The 15401-nt window shown below is 32.5% G+C and overlaps 1 pseudogene; it reads left to right on the forward strand.

The window, feature by feature from the left end:
• The first annotated feature begins 11121 nt into the window (after window positions 1-11121).
• LOC120171702 lies at window positions 11122-14991 on the forward strand (annotated as a pseudogene).
• The last annotated feature ends 410 nt before the right edge of the window (window positions 14992-15401 follow it).

Below are 15401 nucleotides of genomic sequence, written 5' to 3' on the forward strand. Positions count from 1 at the left end.
AGTCAACCAGAGCATTGTAGTAAACAATGTTCGTGACCCTCAACGAAAACAACGCAAGCGAAAAGAAGTGCCGAAGAACAAGGTCGAGAAGAAAATTAGGCGATGTGGGTACTGCAACGGTGAGGGACATAACAAACTAACATGTCCTCAAGTCAAGCTCAGTTTGAGTACAAGCACACAGCCTACATCAACTGATTTTTTCGAAGACGGAATGGAATGACAACAATCTCCATATAATATATCGTAAGTATCAACATGACTCCTATTGTATGTACATATAAATATTTTGAATGAAGGAAGAAAAACCGCGTTACTTAAAATTACCGACACTTTTTTAAATGGTATCGACACATTTTTCTTCCAATCTGGACATAAAGTACCGACACAATATTAGAAAGTGTCGATATAGGTTGTAGACCTATTCGCTCATAAAATCGGTATATTTATACCGGTTATATTACAAAATTATCTATTACATTATAAATCTGGGTTCCGATGTGTAAATGTCGACACTTTTTTAAATCGTATCGACACATTTTTCTTCCAATCTAGACATAAAGTACCGACACAATATTAAAAAGTGTCGATATAGGTTGTAGACCTATTCGCGCATAAAATCGGTATATTTATACCGGTTATATTATAAAATTATCTATTACATTATAATTATGGGTTCCGATGTGTAAATGTCGACACTTTTTGACAATGTATCGACACATTTTTCTTCCAATCTGGACATAAAGTACCGACACAATATTAAAAAGTGTCGATATAGGTTGTAGACCTATTCGCTCATAAAACCGGTATATTTATACCGATAGCATTGCAAATTTACCTATTTTATTATAATATGTTGAAAGTGTCCATACTTTTTATAAAATGGATCGATACTTTTTTTAAAGATATGTAATTTATGTTTCAATTTTTTTTAAGTATGTTTCATGTTTTCCACCTACAATATTAATTTAATAATTTCATTTGCACAAAAAAATATTTGATTGTTTTGATATTTTATAAAATAATATTAAGAATTTTTAATTTAATAATAATATATATCGTAACGTAAAAAATAAATCATTAGACGCCTATAATTACTAAATTAATATCTTAAAACTCACTCAAAAGATAACCTTAAATTAATGTTTTCCACAGTGAAAAAAATATAGACACTTTTATAAAAAGGATAGATAATTTACAATATAACCACTACCTATTACATTATATAAACGATACTTATTACATTATATAAGCGCTACCTATTATATCATATTTTTACCTATTATATTGAAAGTGTCCCTACTTTTTATAAAAAGGATCAATACTTTTTTAAAAGTTATGTAATTTGTGTTTCAATTTTTTTTTAATAGTGTTTCATGTTTTCCACCTACAATATTAATTTAATAATTTCATTTACACAAAAAATTATTTGATTGTTTTGATATTTTATAAAATAATATTTAGAATTTAAATTTAACAACATTAACCAAAGATAATAATAAATATGTAATATATATGTTTATTGTTTTTAATTTAATAATATGTAAGTTATGTAATAGGTAGCGCTTATATTTACCTATTTTATAAGTAAACCGGTATATTTATACCGGTTATATTACAAAATTGTCTATTACATTTTTCAGTCGACACTTTTTTAAATCGACACTTTGTTGTGGATATCATCGAAAACAATGCTATAATCATGTGTTTCGATACATTTGCAAGCAGATGTAAAATACATTAGTATGGATATTTCAACAATCCTCAAATGTATATGTACACATAGAAGCAAATATGGAATAATTAATGAAAATATACACACAATATAATCACACCAAAATATAAATACACAAGAATGTTCAAATAATGTATCGACAAACAAAATTAATCCGATGAAAAAGGGTTATTTCTAACGAAGTCCGGAACATTAGAGGCCTTCAACAAATTTTCCAAATACTCTCATATGTTTCCGCCTTTTTCTGAGGACATACATAAATAATTTCAATTATCAAACTAATGAGGTGCAATTTTACTAACAATAAACTAAATTCGCATAAGCATGAATAAATTTGTGTCATACCTAGAGCATTGTCGTTCGAATGGGAAGCAGCGTCAAAGGTATGTGGACATATGTAATTGTATTTCTATATAAACACATAAGTTGTTAAAATAATCAATGTCTGAACACCTGTTCAACTGGAAAAACATATTGCATGAATGCAACTTACCGGATTATAAATCATTTTTTCCGCTGAATCATCGACCAAAAGTGTATTTAGCTCGTTAAAATCTGGACACGCGTTCCAAACATCATTGAGATCTTTACAATAGGTAACAGAATCGTATGTTTTGCATTTTTTTTTGATCCTGTTCACAAACAATCGAACATAAATATGTAGGAATCATAGACAACGAAAAGTCAGCAAACTGTAATGACATTCATCTTACCCACACGAATAGAAAATGCTCGGAAAATACAGGTAGTTTCTCAAGTACACGGTCGACGTTATGCCTGAGATTGTAATCAAGTTTGAATGTTAACATTCAAATGTATATTAACGATTTTGACTACAGTAATTCAATTGCTTCAAACATGTTCTAACCTCATCTTTGAAGACCAAAAGGCAACAACAAAATTGTCGACACAAAATTGCATAAATTCAAATAATCCTCTTCTGAGGACAACATCTACAACATGAAGAAAATGAGATTAAAGTTCTACGCTTATATGTTAAAATAATGGATACAAAAGAATAGAATTAAAACCTGCAGGCAGTCTTGGGATGTAGGCAAGGACACCATTGAGATCAAAAATTAAAAGTTTTCTTGAAGGCGGCGTTGCAGACACGATATACTTGTTTGGATCATCATCTTCATCATCATCATCGTCATCATCTTCATCGTCAGCTTCATCATCATCATCATCGTCATCTTCATCGTCAGCTTCATCTTCTGCGACCGCTTGGTTGTCCACATCTGTTAAAAGAAAATAAAATAAAGTTCAGAACGTGTAAATGTTAAGAAACATAGATAATGAATTGCCTAACTCGTTTGATGTCGTTGACGTAATTCGTTACGCAACATGGAGACTTCACGTTGCAATGATGAAATATCGGATCGCATTCCACTCACAAGGGAATCAATATGCTCCCGAAAATTGACCATGTATTCCATCACGGTCTTAATTGTGACATCCTCTGCAACTGGAGCTTCTTCCATCATTGCGTCTCCACTTGGTTGCTCTTCTTCATGGCCAACGGGGTCCATTTCCTCCCTCTCTTGATCTAATCCGACCTCCTTGACACGCTTCCAACCGAGTTTTTCAACAAAATCATATCCCGCTTTTTTAATAAATACCATGTCAATCTTGCAGGTTAATCGAACAGGGGCGTCATGCGAAAAATCAACTTCCTTCTTCTTCAACAGATGGGTGATGACACATCCATATGGTAGTGTAGTTGAAATTGTTTCTCCCTTTGTGACCATATATACAATTGTATTAAATATGAGTTTTGCAATGTTTGGAGCCGTTTTGGATTTATACTTTGCTATCCACCAATAATCGTTGTCTCGAAGCGTTGAATGTTTTCCCCACTAGGCCGGATATACCATGTGAGCATTTTGTGAAACACTCTCGACTCTACATCGAGGTGAATTGGGCTATTTCTAGCAACCCGTTTAATTGTAGACCAATCTACACCATTTTCATCTGAATCCCCTGTATTCGCTACACCTAAACCCTCCGCAATAGTTTCTGGAGATATATATATCCTTCCCATGACATGTGTATTAATTCCTATTATATTAGTCTTATTAGGCTCGTGCTGTAAGGAAGCATTGTTGTAGAAGACTCTAACTAGGTTGGGATAATATCTTGGTTCTACACCAATGAATTCAAGCCAACCCCAAGATGTAAATATGGATTTAAAACTAAATGCATATTTATCATCAAACAAGAAACCCAGGTCAATGACACGTTCGGGACGAATCTTCCTTACTTTAAAACTCGTCTGCCATCTTTGTTTCTCCATATCGGATCTAAAGTTCAGAGTTTTGAAGGACCTGATTTCCTCAGAAGAATCGTTTGTTACAGAAGGAGGTTGTGGTTGAGAAGAACTGGGTTGAGAAGAGCTTTGAGAAAGACCTCGCTTCTGACGCTGACGTTTTGGAGCCATTTTGGTTGGATGCTATTACAATGGAACACAAACACATTCAGGAAAAAAACTCCAATATAGAAATCAATCAAACCCATAAAATATCGATAAATTTACCTGAATATCTGATCGTCACTTATGATAACGGTAGAAGAAAGAGGAAGAGTTATCTTCTGTCTGCTTGCCTTTATGTTTAGGGTTTCTCGATTAAGAGTACTATATATAGTGAACGGTGGAAAAACACTTGATATTTAAATTAGTATCGACACAAACTAAAAAGTGTCGACACATTATTTAGACATATTCTCTCATAAAACCGGTATACTTGTACCGGTTAGATTGAAAAATTACATATTATATTATACTTTTGGGTTCGATGTTTTTGGGATCGACACTTTTTATATATGGATCGACACTTTATGGGTGCACCCTGTTTTCCATTCATTCTGGACCAAAAATATCGACACAAACTAAAATAGTGTCGACACATTATTTAGACATATTCTCTCATAAAATCGGTATACTTGTACCGGTTAGATTGAAAAATTACATATTACATTATACTTTTGGGTTCGATGTTTTTGGGATCGACACTTTTTATATATGGATCGACACTTTATGGTTGCACCCTGTTTTCCATTCATTCTGGAACAAAAATATCGACACAAACTAAAATAGTGTCGACACATTATTTAGACATATTCTCTCATAAAACCGGTATACTTGTACCGGTTAGATTGAAAAATTACATATTACATTATACTTTTGGTTTTTGATATTTTTGGGATCGACACTTTTTGTATATGGATCGACACTTTATGGTTGCACCCTGTTGGCCATATTGTAAATTTGCCTTTTACTTCAAAGTATCAACATGACCCTTAATGTGTATAAGAAACATGTACAACAACATACTGCTAACTTTTCTCATCTCATTCATAATTATATTCACATACAAAAATATAAATCGTATACAAAATTATAAATCTTATACAAAATTAACCCTACATTTACATCATTGCATCCTTTTGTTATTCTTATGTAATATGGCAACTTTTGTTATCTCCTGTCTTCGTTCATTTTGATTGTGGCTTACGAGATCGTTTAATATTCGTGATCGATCCCAGTCTCCAACAACCTATATTCAAATTGTCAGAACGTTAAGTATTGTCAACTACATCATTCAATCTACGACTTTTAACAATTTTACCACAAACGAATTTTTCTATCCACTTACAAAATCACCAGTTGCCCCTGTAGAACCGATCGATTCCATCCATATCATCACATACATGCCGCAATCATGTCTGTTACAAAATTTGAAAACCACACATGTCAATTATGATGAATACTGCATAAATTAAGCTTTCTATTTGTGATAACATCTCATACCCATTCAATTGCTTATTCTTCTTATGCTCCACAAATTTGAAATTTTTCAAGGGATACTTTCCTAGAGATCCACAGGATTTAACCCAAATGCGTTTCTTATTATAAGAATCTAATATTTTAATCTGCATTAAAATAGAAGAAGTTATGCACCAAAATAATTATGCATTATAATTTACATAATGTTCTTTCATACATACATACATACATACATACATACCAATCTCTTAGCATCCTTCACTCTCTGTTTAGCTTCTTCAGTTGTAAACATACTATCATATATTGTTGCAACACGATCTACCATATCCAACACCAACAGATACCAATGTGAATTATGGTAGTTTATTGTGATCATGATCTGCAACAAATTTCACACCCAATTTGACAAAATTCAACATTCTATATCCGAAAACATCATTTGCAATTGGTATGGTGTCTTACATTCTCACATTCGGTGAATTTCACATAGTTATCCAATATGAGACCCCAGAAGGTAGAAATACTCTCAACACTTTCTTTGTTGTTGGCATCCAACGCCTGTTGCTGTAATTACGCAACAAACATTATTAATTTACCGTCTATAACACTACTTTTCAACATTTATTAATTTAACTCACCGCTAAGAGGTATGGAAGGTAGCCAATCCTCCGGAGTGACTTTTGAGAATCGTAGCATATTGTCCAGGCGAGCAAATCGATAACCTAACAAAATTAATTACACAATCAGAACATTTTCAATAAGTTTTAACATTTTCTACTTTCTACTTACCACACCGCCAACCCATTCCGTAGGCTTCAACGTTGCAACGTCGTATACAGTAGCGAATTGATTTCCCATTGAGATTACAGAATATCTGTATGAATCATTAGGATTAATATGTTGTCATAAAATATTTAAATATCACTCACAAAACAATATATTTCACTTACTCCGATTCTAACTCGCTATTCCATAAATAATCACAAATTGCAGCTTCGATGTCATCAATTCCGCTTGGAATATCCACTTTTTCAACCTACAATTTTGCATACAAATTTTTGTCACAACAACATAATAAAAATCAAATTAAGTTTTCTTTTATTCAACTTACCTTCTGCTTCTTCTTCTGGGGTGCAGGACATTCCGAATCCAAATCTGCTGCTATAATACTCTCCGGTGTATAAATGACATTGACTTCCTTCCTCCTCACTTCTTCCATCTCTTCTTCTTCCTCCTCCCTCTTTTCTTCTTCATATTTTTTCAGTTCATCGTATTTTTTTTCTACATAGCTCTTCATCTCTTTTATTTCACCCTTCAATTGATCTCTTTCATCCAAGTATTTATCAACCACCCCCTTCACCCCCGTAAGTTCACTCCTCAATTCCACAACCTCCTTCACCACTCCCTCAAATTTTTCACCCGTCACCATCTTAATATCACCCCTTAACACCCCAACTTCTTTCACCACTTCACCCCTCAACACCTCTACTTCTTTCACCACTCCATCTATTTTTCCTTCCACGACCCTCTTATGCCTCTCAAGTGTATCTTCGACTCTCTCAAGTTTCTCTTCGACGCTTGATTGTCTTTGCATGATTTCAAATTGGATTTTTTTATATCAGCCAATTCAGACATCAAAATGTCGAAGTTACTACGTTTTCCCTCACCGTCGTCCCACTCACCGTCATCCCCCAATACAACCATCCCTCCTTTCTTCTCCTTTGCCTCCACTCCCTCCTCTACATCCTTGCCAATAACCTTCAAAATTAAATTACAATATTAAGACATTGATTATATTCTTAATATTATTTAATTACATTTATTACCCTTTCTTGCTTCTTCGCTCTATCAAACTTCAACTTCACCATCACTCTAACCACCTCTTCCTTCCCCCATGCACGGATGCGTGCCACTCCGGTTCTTTCATAAGCCGGCACTGCCTCACAACCCGACCAAAAATCGAACAGTGCAACCTGCATTTATAATAAAATTTATATTTTTATATAAAAACACAAAAAAGTTCTTCAACTCATTTACCTCTAAGATTGCTATGCACCCCTTGAGGTATCTCTGGCTGCCCTTTTTAAAGGTGATTATTGATTCAATCAATCTCGAATGGATATATTCAGCCCAATTGAATCCACCCTTCAAGCCTTCATCACAAATGAGCTTCATATGTTCTTTGTTCGTTGACGTATTACCCGTTGGACAAAGAAAGATACCGACAAGGTATAATAGAACTCTGGCCTTCAGCTCATCCCCAACGTAAGATCCACTTTTTATTTCCTCTTCAATTTCAGCATATGTCACCTTATGCTTCAAACCATATTTGGAGGCAAGTGCTTTCCAGTCCTTACTCTGACAGACTTCTACAACAATTTTGCCTTCATTTTCTACCCCCAATACGGCTGCAGCACATGGGATCCCGAGAGGAAATGAAAAATCACCATATTTAGCAATACATTGCCTGACATCAAATTGCGCCATCAAGGATCGACACAATTCCCTCCGAATAGGTCGATCCCTTACTCCTACCAACGATCCAAAACCTATTTCTCCCAGCACATTCAACTGACCCTTCTCCTTAAGGTGTTTAATTAATAAATTCACCCTTTTAATGCTGCATCTTGTCGACACTTCCTACATTTTTTAACAATATATAATGTTATAGTTCTTATATATTTTGTATCAACGTATTTACAAGTTTAATGAATACCTTATTTTCATGTGATTTCCTCCGTTCTTTGTATTCTTTACTATCATTCCTTGACTGTGTGATGTAAGGTTCCTTTTCAGCATCACTCATTGAATTCCATTTGGACCTCACATCTTTTGTCACCTAATATAAAACATAATCGTTTCTTAATCAATACATTAACACTAAATACTACTCAATGTCAATTTCATTTTACATACCGAACCGCTCTGTGTGCCATCTTCCTTCATCCTTTTGCATTGGGCCATACTATCAACATTTAAAATTTGTAATCAATTTAAAGTTTATCGATACTTTAATCCAATTACCATTTCAACAATAATAACAAAAAGACATTGATACTTACTAGAAGTACATATATTCACCCTTGGATTGCTTTCGAGTCTCGGCCTCAATTTCAAAGTCATCTGCTCCACCAACAATTTTCCAACCCATTGACTCCATTTTTCCTTCATATATCAGTTTACGCAAATCAAATTATTTTGTTACATACACTTTATTCAATATACAAATATAGATAACTACTCTTGTGGTAAAACGGTTTTCTTCAAAAGAATTTGAATGGCCATACCAAAATGTGTCGGCACATTTATACAACCTATAATATCATTTTCTACCTATAATATTTAATAAAAGTATCGACATTTATATTTTTCCTTGAATATCACTTTCTACCTGCAATCGTTCCCAAATGCTTCTTTACTCCAAAACCCCAAACAACACATAAAAACCCTATCGCGATTACTGTAATAATAAAAAATTAGGGTTTCGACAACATACTTTTCGATTCGACTGCAGCAACAAACAAACAAACTTCGCTTTAGAAACGCCTTCTGAAATGCAGCAATAATTACGCTTCGCTTTCAAAAACTCGTCTGTTCTATCTATTTTCAGAGGAGATTTAGCTTATATTTTGATCGGATATGTTATTTATATTTAATCGATACAAATACAAAAGTGTCGATACTTTTATGTCAGGTGTCGATACTTTCGAAAGGATAATTACCTATTTCTTTGAAAGTGTCGATAATTTATTACACGTACTTACGAAAGTATCGACACTTTCAATATATCCGGTATCATTTTACCGGTTTTATCATTTTGATACCGGTTTTATCATATTTTTACCTGTTATATCGTTGTGGATCGATATATTTTTTTAAAGTATCGACACATTATAAGCGCTAAAACTGCTTCTCTTTTAAATTCACAAAGTGTCGATCCTTATATAAAGTATCGACACTTTCAATATATCCGGTAACGTTTTACCGGTTTTATCATTTTGTTACCGGTTTTATCATATTTTTACATGGTATATCGTTTTAATATTTCTTCATGACTTAGACCTACTTTTATACGTATGGACACTTTTATAAAAATGATATATACTTTTTTTAAAGTTATGTAATTTATGTTTCAAATTTTTTTAATAGTGTTTCATGTTTTCCACCTACAATATTAATTTAATAATTTCATTTACACAAAAAATTATTTGATTATTTGATGTTTTATAAAATATTATTTAGAATTTAAATTTAACAATATTAACCAAATATAATAATAAATATGTTTTCCACAGTGAAATAAGTATGGACACTTTTATAAAAATGATATATACTTTTTTTAAAGTTATGTAATTTATGTTTCAATTTTTTTTAATAGTGTTTCATGTTTTCCATCTACAATATTATTTAGAATTTCATTTACACAAAAAGTTATTTGATTTTTTGATATTTTATAAAATATTATTTAGAATTTAAATTTAATAATATTAACCAAAGTTAATAATAAATATGTTTTCCACAGTGAAATAAATATGGACACTTTTATAAAAATGATATATACTTTTTTTTAAGTTATGTAATTTATGTTTCAATTTTTTTTAATAGTGTTTCATGTTTTCCACTTACAATATTAATTTAATAATTTCATTTACACACAAAATTATTTGATTGTTTTGATATTTTATAAAATATTATTTAGAATTTAAATTTAATAATATTAACCAAAGATAATAATAAATATATTTTCACAGTGAAATAAGTATGAACACTTTTATAAAAATGATAGATACTTTACAATATAACAGGTAAAAATATGACAAAACCAGATTCATTATGACAAAACCGGTAAAATTTACTTGATATGTTAAAAGTATGGACACTTTTATAAAAAGGATAGATACTTACCGATAACCAAAGTTTACCGGTTACCAAATTTTTTAATAGTTTTTCATATTTTCTACCTAAAACATTATTAGTTGTCAACATAATAGGTACCACTAAACCGAATTTATTAAATACATTTTAATGTATCCGGTACTGCCGTATATTAGCCGTATATTAACCCGCCTTTCCTGAGACAACCCCGTTTTATTTTAGTATAAAATGATATTTAATTAGGTGAAATCATTAGTTGGTTAAAAATCAATTTTTCTTTTTGATGCAAGACTTTTACGATACCCTTTCGACATGTGACATGTATCATATTATCTTTTTCGATACGTGATAAATATCGTATCATCACTTTTTATATATTGTACACCTATACATTGTTAACGTATGTCATATGTTATGTCATCATTTTTTTTAACATGTAACAAGTGCTATGCCATCATTTTTCAATATATGTCATGTTATTACTTTTGACACGTGACATATATTATGTCATTACCCTAGATATATGATAATCTCATATCATCAACATACGCTAATCATTTATCAACTAACGATTTTTATCCGATGAAATATTTTATCTTAAAATAAAATTTTAGATATTAAAGTATTAAAAATAAAAATAAAGGTTAAAATAATTATTTTATAAACATTAGGGTGAATTTTGACAATATATTTTTGTAAGAATTAAAAATATTTTAATAATTCATCAATGGAAACACCTCGCGGTTTCAATCTTCTTCATCTACTGTTCCATTCCTTGTACTTCCACTCCCCACAAATTCAACAACATCGTCAATCCAAGACGACGAATCCAAAACCATCTCAAGATTCCAACAATACCTCCAAATCAACACTTCCCAACCATCCCCAGACTACCAAAAATCAACCCAATTCCTCTTATCGCAAGCCAATTCCATTTCCCTAGAATCCCAAGTCCTCGAATTCGTCGAAGGCAAGCCAATCGTGCTCCTCAAATGTCTAGGCTCGGACCCTTCTCTTCCCTCTGTCCTCCTCAACTCTCACACCGACGTTGTCCCCTCTGAACATTCAAAGTGGGTTTATCCTCCTTTCGGTTCCCACATCGATGAAGAAGGCAATATCTTTGCTCGAGGCTCTCAGGATATGAAATACGTCTGGATGCAGTATATAGAGGTTGTTCGTAGGTTGAAGATTTCTGGGTTTAGCCCAATACGGTCTCTTTACTTGTCGTTTGTTCCCGATGAGGAGATTGGTGGGCTTGCCGGTGCTCAGAAGTTTGCTTCCTCTGATGTCTTCAAGGATATGAATGTCGGTATCGTGCTTGATGAAGGTGTAAGTAATAAGATTTTAACTTCTTTTTTTTTGGGGTGAAAGCTTGTCTGCAATTGTTGGATAAATATGTGGTTTTTTGAGAAACAGGGTTGGCTTCCTCTGATGAGAATTATAGGTTATTCTATTTTTTTATATTAATGCAAGAGGACCCATGAACTTATTTTTTATTAATTTATTATTCTTATTATAATGTTAAAAACTATATTAATATATTAAATTAAAAGCAGAACTCATAAATATTAATAAACTAAATTAGAAATAAGACCCATAAACTTATTTTTTATTGATTTATTGTTCTCATCATAACGTTAAAATTTAAATTAACCATAATGTTTATAACGATTACTTTTTATTTCATATAAATGATAGGAGAACATTTAAGTAAAATTAATTTATTTCTTATTGTTCTCAATTTTTAATTTCTCATATTTCTCACAATTCACAAGTACAAAATCACAATTACTTATCATCAATTGTGGTCATTGAAGATATTTTTAAAATCCTAAGTAAGTTCGTGTTTCCAAATTCTTTTTCTTTTTTCTTTTTATATTTTTTCTAAATTATAGATAAACTTATTCTTTTTTTTTGTTTCATAAATTTTGGACATGAAATGTCAAACGTGGATATACATATACTTCATCTTCCTTCTAAGTTCAATTATTACGGTATTGCGAATTTGGAGTATAAATACTTCGATCGATGATCTTCCCATTTACAGGTGCAACGTATACATTCATTGTTCGCAAGTTCTACCAAAAGGTGAAAAATTTTATGTGATAATGTTCCGGAAACTGTGAAATCTTTATCTGATACTCGATGGAAAAGTCGAATTAAAAGTGTCAAAGCTATTAAATGACATACTCCTAAAATAAGGTTAGGTTTGTTACAATTATATGAATATTGTGGTAATGATGCAAAAGCAAAAAGTGAAGCAGAAAGTTTAGCTAGTGCCCTTCAAAGTTTTGAATTCTTACTTGGAATGGTTATCTGGTATGATATTTTATTTACTATCAACACAGTAAGTAAGAAATTACAATCTAAATCAATGTGCATTGATACTACCATAAAGGAGTTGGAAGGTGTAATGTCATATTTTGAAAACTATAGAAATAAGGGTTCGAAGCTAGTATAGATATTGCTAAAAGTCTTGTATTAGATATGAACATAGAGCCAATTTTTTCGACTAAGCGTCATATTTTTAGAAAAAGACAATTTGACGAGAATGACCATGATGAAGAAATGCAATCAGTACATGAGTCTTTTAAAGTTAATTATTTTGTTGTTGTTGTTGATATGACAATCGCTTCTTTAAAAGATATATTTGAGCAGTTAAAAATTTTTGAAAATTATTTGGGATTTTTAATTGATTCTACAAGGTTTAAGTCATTGGATGACAATAAAGTAAAAGAATGTTGCAATAATTTTAAGATTATTTTTTCTCATAATAATTTGTCAGATGTTGATGCAGATGATTTTTTTTCTGAAATGAAAGTGTTGCAATTGACTTTGTCAAATGTATTCATGTCAACGCTTGAAGTTCTTGAGTTTGTTAAAGCTAGAGATTGTTATCATAATGTTTCAATTGCTTATCGAATCTTATTAACAATGTCGGTAACGGTAGCATCCGCGAAAAAAAGTTTTCAAAACTGAAATTATTAAAGAATTACTTGAGGTCAACAATGTCACAAGAAAGATTGAATGAGTTAGCTATGTTATATATTGAGAAAAATATGTTGGAAAGCTTTGATGTTGACATTATCATCAATGATTTGCATCAAGAAATGCTCGAAGACAATGTTTTTTTATAAGTATTTATACGCTTAAATATGTTTTTGACATTTTTGATATTGTAATAAATTAATATTTAATTAATTTAATAATAAATTAATTAAAATTTTATATTGCATATTTTTTAATATTCTTATAAATTAGGGTCCATTTTTTTAATTTTGTCTCGGGCTAAGAAAAAAACAGAACCGGCCTTGCCGGACATGGGGCGAATCTTTATGATAGTAGTGCCGTGGAGAACCTTTTAAGAGCATTGAGAGTATCATGAGATTCCGGGCTGAACAATTTGATTTGGTGATGGCGGGTTTGGAGGCCGAAGTTGAAGTCATCTCAGTTAATATGGCGTTCCTGAAGGCCATCATGCCTTCCCTGACGGTAAGTTTATTGAATTTTTTAGATGGACGAACTCTCATCCGAGTCGAATTGCATATGGTAAATATTAGCATATGACTTTAAAGCAAAGACATGATATGCAAACTTTGGGAGGCCTAAGATGAGGCATCCTGCTAGGCTTAGATGAAATCTTGAGGCTGTTTTCCTGAGTTTTATTGGAGCATAATTGAATTCTAACAATTTGAAAATTGTATTTGATTGCTAGAACTTAGAAGTGTTTATAGTTGATCATTAGAGATTAGATTTGTTCTTATCTTTCCTGCTGCGACGAGTTTTCCATTTGCTTTAATCAGTTTCGTTGCCACACCGAAATCCATGCACAAATATTCTTCAAATCTGTAGAAACAACTAGTGATTCCTTGATTCCAGTCTCTCACATCTTTTATGTTGTTTGCCTGCCAGGGTTTTGTCATGAATTTGCAGCTGTTGGAAGCGGAGGCCGGTTTTGATATTCGAAGACCACCGATGGCTAATCTAGAGTCATTGGAGAAACGGATAGCAGAGGAATGGGCTCCTGCTTCACGAAACATGTCATTTGAGGTAAATATATTGAAACATTTCTCTTTGAAAACAAATTGTATTCTGTAATATGACAAAAGTCCGACGATTGCAATCACATTTCATGGACTCATACAATGGTGGAATTAGTATGTTGGCATGTTACAGTTCAATCTTTCCCACTGCTTGTTCCATTAGAAATGTCGAACGACATCGAACGCCCAAACTGAGGCATGAACATCACCTTGAGATCATGGATCACAAAGTAGCTTTCCATTGCATTTTTGAACTGATTATCTTTTTTGGGCAGTTTAGGGGAAAGGGTATTCTGCAGAATGACCTGGGAAGGTCGCTTGTGACCGCAACCAACAGCTCTAATCCATGGCGGGCTCTGTTGGATGAAGCTATCAGGAAAACTAATGGAAAAATAGGAAAGCCTGAGATATTTCCTGCCTCAACAGATGCTCGTAATTTTCGGCTACTGGGCCTGCCTGCTATTGGTTTCTCGCCTATGGCTAACACTCCTATCTTGTATAATTATTGTCTTATGTTAATGTGCATGCTTGCATATTTGTGCCTCTTTTCTTAGTGATCATCCTCCGGTAGAAGTAAAGAACTTGTTGAATATGTTTTAGGCAGTACTCTTAGCAAAATAAGATGCTCGCAACCCAGATTTTTTGGTATAATAATATTTTAAGTCCTTTTTACTTTGAATACTAGTCATATAAAACCTGTCTCTTTCAGTTTTTAGATTTAAATACTTAATAGACCATTGTTCTTTTTATTTAAAGTAATTTACTCCCTCCTAATGTTTGATCCTAGCTTTCTATGCTCGCATGTCGGCATGCGATTTGATTGTAACTCTTGTACCGTGTCATTGCAGTTTCAAAACCAGGCCGAGTACTTGCGAGGAATCGATGTATACGCGACTATAATCAAAGCTTATACATCATATATCCCAACCGGAAGACACGAAGATTCACGGGACGAGTTGTAAGC

This window comes from Hibiscus syriacus, unplaced genomic scaffold (assembly GCF_006381635.1).
Source record: "Hibiscus syriacus cultivar Baekdansim isolate YM2019G1 unplaced genomic scaffold, ASM638163v2 tig00111835_pilon, whole genome shotgun sequence".
Lineage (NCBI taxonomy): Eukaryota > Viridiplantae > Streptophyta > Magnoliopsida > Malvales > Malvaceae > Hibiscus > Hibiscus syriacus.